We start from the raw sequence: 6,000 nt of genomic DNA, 5'->3' as shown, positions 1-6,000 counted from the left end.
TAACTATAACATTCTGGAGTGTTAACATAAATCTACATAAACATATTCCCCAATTACATGACATTAATGCATTGAGACATTCAGTCCTAAATGAAAGGTTTCCTCGGGGCACATTTGTGTGATCAGCTTCAGATCTGTTGATTTTCAGATTCATGGGCATTGCTGTTTGTCCCATCCTTTGAGTCTGGTGTTCTGCCATGCTGGCATCAGAAATATAATCCTTATCTTAAAACCTTTATAAACACAAAAACCAAAACAACACTCTATAATGTTCCTAAACTAAAGTCTTAATAAACTGCTAATACCAAAAAAAAAAGTCCTAAAAACTTAAAAAACTTATGTGAGAATTAAACCATCAATGTACTGTACAAGAAAACAACAACAACAACAAAAAAAAAAAGATAATGCGCACTTTTCAAAATGAAAACTTATTTACCATATGCATATAGAGCTCTTTTTGAAATTGCCGGCACACTCAAAAAAAAAAAAAAAAGAGAGGTTTGAACCAGAAAAAAGGAAAAAAAAAAAGGAAACCTTAACCTATATATATTATAAAACCAGTAGCACTTACACAGTATTATGCTTGTTGATTAGGAAAAATACTTTAACATAATCACTAAAAACTTATGAGCAAACGTCATTTTCTATAACACTTAATATACCTTATTACAGAGACCAAGTTTTTTTTTAAGTAGTCAATTACCATCATGCTTATCGTAAGAAATGCAACAATTGCAAACACTAAAATAATAAAATCCCAAATGCCTTAAAATCAGAAATTATGATAAAAGCAATGTATAGATATCAGTTGCATTCATGAAATGGTAAAATACCTTTCTTAACAAAACTTAACACTGTTACTTTAAAATCAGAACACAGGTTTCTGCAGACCAACAGCTGCAAAACAAGGGAGAGAGATAAGGAGGAAGAAGGAAGGGAGGGGGGAAGAAGGGAGGGGTGGAAAAAGGCAGTAGAGAAGACACTTTTTTTTTCATTGTTTGCACGCTGTTATCTTCAGAAATGTGAAGATTTTCAAGCTTTGAAGTGAAATTTCTGACTGCATGAGCACTGCCTTCAGCTCCAAACTTGCTTTTTCACTAATTTCTTGATGAAAAAATGTGACATTTCTTTAAAGAATCAAGTGCTGTGAATGCTATTGCTGATATACGAGAGCGATGGGAGCCACAGCCGCCACCTCCTCCACGGGACAATCCAGAGCCAGCATGGGGGTCGCCGCTTGGCTCCCTGCTGTGGCTGGCACCGCCGCTCTAAGATTCGTGATGGCCCAGCCAGGGGCCATCTCCTCCCACTGCCCCATGCTGCTGTCCATGCTGTAACTATCGGGATTTTTTCTTGCAACCAATCCAGCGTTACTTTAAGATCATGGCCAGGAATAACTTTGCCATGCTTTTTAAGGAGTGCATTCATTAATTCAAGTATGTCTCTCTCTGGGGACAGCTCTTGATTCCCCATTTCAGTTTCCCACAGCTCACCTCGCTTCCTGGAGGGATGAGTCCCAGACTGCAAGCCCTGGGAGGTCCACATATTAGTCCTTGGATCTATCGATGTAATTGTCAAACCCTGAGTAGGCAGATGCACCGGTCGAGTCCACTTGCTTGTAACCCACAAAGGACCAAACTGTATCAAACATTCAGGAAGCTTCTTTAAATCCACATCCTCTGCTTTTCGTTTCTCAAGGAAACTTCTAAGTCATTTCGTTTCTGAAGTTTCTCAAGGAAACTAAGTAAACTAAGGACTACTTTGCTCTCCATCCTAACTGGCGCCAGATATTTTTCCCAGATATCAGCCTAAGATCTGTTGCAGATATCTCATCCTTAGTGCAGCCTTTGAACCTTGTAAGCCGGCAGCCCTTACCCGGACGGTGAGCTTCTAGTGAAAATTCCTGCTCAGGCACGGTACGAACTCCTTACGCCAGCGTCAAGTCGCACTTCTGCCCATCGATTGCTGCTATCGACACTTCTCCGGGGCTCGCAGCATCACCACAACAGCATGAGGGTCTCCGAGGGCCTCTGTTCGGGTGCCATTTGTTGACGAACGCGAGGGAGACGAGCGGAAATCAATATGATTTGCTGGTGAATGCGAGGGAAGACGAGTGGCAATCAATGTGATTGATAAGCAAGCTTCGACTTTATTGTTCAAATACACAGCTTATATAACATCTTCAGCTAAATATGCACAAATGTCACTATTCTATTGGTACAACTCAGGTGAATATGCACAAGTGGCATCATTCGATAGGTTTTTGATTAAAAGCTACATTATAATATCCAGCCCACTTGCAGTTAAGTCTACGCGCCACTTCACAGGCTTCTATCTAACTAGTTCTTAGTTACATCCTGTAAATTAACAACACAGCTGCAAGCATAGCCACAAGGGCATAGTGACCTTGCCATATCAGCATAAAAGCTATCTATAAACGGTAAGCAACAGAAAGGAATACGGCCTGCACATTTTGCTCAAATAGTTGTTCCACAGAAACATGTCCCTGGGATTCAAGCCATTCTCCAACAGGCTGCCAACTCATAGTGGCACCATTCACCACCACTCTCTGGACACAGCCATCCAGCCAGTTCTTAACCCAGCACAGAGTGCTCCTGTCCGAGCCATGGGCTGCAGGCTTGGCCAGGAGTATGCTATGGGGGACTGTGGTGATTAGGGATGGAGAAGGATGGTTATTAATTATGAATTATGAAATATTAATTAGGAAAATTATTATTTATGTATTAATCATTAAAATTAGTGATAACTGATTAATCACCTTATATATATTGATTCAAATGCACGGTTGTAAAAATATAGTCCGTAACCGGTTCAATATATACAATTTTACCCAATTATAATATTTACAAAGTCAATTTCTAATTAAGGGAACGAAAGGTGCAGTTCTGCCACTTGTCCACTAGATGCTTCGCGGCTTCTGCTATGTACAGAGATATATATAATGTTATCACAAGGCAAGTTAAGCTGGAAATATCATGTGACTACGTGCGGGTGCTTTGAATAGAATGTTACTGAATGTTGCACACATCGAAAGATACATTCTGTCTTTGTTTGAAGCGAGGCAAGTTATGCTGGCTACTCGTTGCTGTCGGCTGGCTGCTGTCGGCTGGCTGCTGGCTGCCTGTCGGCTGCCGTCTGCCCGGGGCTGGTCCCATCTGGGCAGCGACTTTCTTTCTCCTCCCAACTCCGCAGGTGGAAGCAAGGCTTTCTTTCTCCTCCTGCAGCCACAGAGGGGTGAGGCTTTCTGCCGATTGGCGGCTTCCCTTAGCAGGGTTGGCGCAGCTCCCTGAATGGAGTGTCGGTCTGGCAGGGCTGGTCCAGGGAGTGGTCTTACGTGACGGGGCCAGGTTCTTCTGGGGTCGTGATTGAGATGATGGTTCCCAGTAGGTGGGGTCGGCTGTCTCCAATCCCAGAGACAGGTTTCGGGGGAAGGGTGCGGTGAAGCAGTTCTTCCCCCTCGTATCGCCTCAAAGTGAGCTGACAATGCTGAATCTCTCGTCAACTGCTCCCATTAAGGTGACAATACAGTCTTGGACTTGACTTAACGGAGAGGATGTTTTCTCTCTCTCTTTCTCTCTCGGGAAATCCCGGGTGCTTTACCCTGATGACACAGGGCTGCAGAGCGGCGAAAGTGGGCGGCTCCTTTTCTCTCCTGCAAACAGCGGGGGTCACACAGAATGCGTTACTGCTTAAGTAGCTGCTTGATTAGCTTGCAGCTTTATGGACTGCCAGGCTTGGGGCTAGACCCTCCCTGTCTGGGCTAGATCTTACCCCCAGAGCTTTTCCTCAGTCCTCTCAACTGGGCTTATGTGTCGGTGTGAGCTGAAATTCCCCCCCAACCAACAATAACCAGGCTAGCTCAGTCTGGAAGCAAATGAAAAGCTGTATTTACAAGCAGAGTCTAAAATCTACAATGAAATGCAATGAATATGTACAAATATACAAAATTCACAACATTCACAAATATATACAATCAACAGAAAAAGCACAATCGATCTCCCTTTGCTTCCCCCCAAGGGGACCCTCCCAAAGGGGCCTCTCTCTCCCAGGAGCTTCTCCCCAGACCCCCCTGGACAGAGAAGCAGAGTTAGTTAAGCAGAAAGTTGTTAACTTAGCTGCCAAGGTCAGTGTGTTATCTTCAGCCAGAAGAGAAGAAGAAACAGCAGCCAGACAGCCCAGCAACTGCCCCCACTGCCGAACGCAGAATGTGCAGAATGCCTACTTTGTTTTGGGTAATAGTTCTTAAACATTTCTATCTATCCAATGGAAGTGTTTAGAACAATCGTTATTTTGCTTTCTTACACCCAATAGTGACTTATTTACATTCTTTCACTTTCTCTGTTTTGAACTTTGCAAGGAAAAATTAAAAAGACAGTTTCAAACCATCACAGTCCACCCCTTCTAAACAATTCCATTGGCTGCTGCTATCATTTATCTAATCTAAAATAATATCTACAACAATAGGTGAATAAAGACCATAGTCCATTCCGGCTATCGCAGATGTAGATGATTCAAAAGAGTCAAATCACAGGAAAAACAGCAAACAGCTTGTTTCCTCGCACATGGAGCGAAGGAAGGAACAGGGACTCTCAGGTGACTCAGGGCTCTCAGGGTTCGTGCACCGTAGATCTCATGAACTCTCCTCTTGGGCACGATGCTGTATCTGCGCAACACTCTGAATTTAACCTCTCTCAGCCAAAGTTAGATTTCTTTGTGGAATACACTGAATTTCACCATTTTCTTGCATCACCCAATAGGTGTGACCAGGACCTTCAGCAGAAACCACCCCTCGGACAGGTTTGGCCTCTCCTGAGGGAGAAAATACCCAAACAGTTTTGCCTAACAGATTCTTTTCTCTGATAACAGGAACTCTGTCACCTTCCTCCTTTCGCAACAAATCTGATTGGGCAGGTCCAGCTCGATTCACTGAACCTCTACTATTCACCAACCAGGTTGCTTGTGCTAAATGTTTCTCCCAGTTTTTCAAAGATCCACCCCCCATGGCTTTGAGAGTGATTTTCAGCAAACCGTTGTAGCGTTCGATCTTCCCTGCAGCTGGTGCATAGTAGGGAATGTGGAATATCCACTCGATGCCATGTTCTTTGGCCCAGTTTTTTACAAGATTGTTCTTGAAATGAGTTCCGTTGTCTGACTCAATCCTCTCTGGAGTTCCGTGTCTCCACAGGATTTGTCTTTCCAGACCAAGAATGGTGTTACGTGCAGTTGCATGAGGAACTGGATAAGTTTCCAGCCATCCAGTGCTTGCCTCTACCATAGTCAGCACATACTGCTTACCAGATGGAGAACGAGGTAGAGTGATGTAGTCAATCTGCCAGGCTTCACCATACTTGTACTTGGACCATCGGTCACCGTACCACAAGGGCTTGATCCGCTTTGCCTGCTTAATAGCAGCACAAATGTCACAGTCATGGATGACTTGTGTGATAGCATCCATGGAAATGTCAATGGATCTGTCACGAGCCCATCGGTAGGTTGCATCTCTGCCTTGATGTCCTGACGAGTCATGGGCCCACCGAGCTAAGAACAGCTCACCTCGGTGTTTCCAGTCAAGATCAGGATCAGGATCAGAGTTTGTGTCCACCTGGGAAACTCTTGCAGCTAGATCTGCCTGATGGTTGTGTTGTTGTTCTTCAGTAGCTTTGCTCTTAGGAATGTGAGCATCGATGTGTCTCACTTTCACTGGGATTCTCTCAATGCGAGCAGCAATGTCTTGCCACAGATCTGCAGCCCAGATTGGCTTTCCTTTCCTCTGCCAGCCATTCTTCTTCCAGTCTTTCAGCCAACCCCACAAGGCATTGGCTACCATCCATGAGTCGGTGTAGAGATAAAGCTTTGGCCATCTCTCACGTTCAGCTATGTTAAGAGCTAGCTGGACAGCTTTTACCTCTGCGAATTGACTGGATTCTCCTTCTCCATCTCTCGCTTCTGCAACTCTGCGCGTTGGGCTCCACACTGCAG

This window comes from Indicator indicator, chromosome 32 (assembly GCF_027791375.1).
Source record: "Indicator indicator isolate 239-I01 chromosome 32, UM_Iind_1.1, whole genome shotgun sequence".
Classification (NCBI taxonomy): domain Eukaryota; kingdom Metazoa; phylum Chordata; class Aves; order Piciformes; family Indicatoridae; genus Indicator; species Indicator indicator.
Note: the sequence above shows the minus strand (reverse complement) of the source record.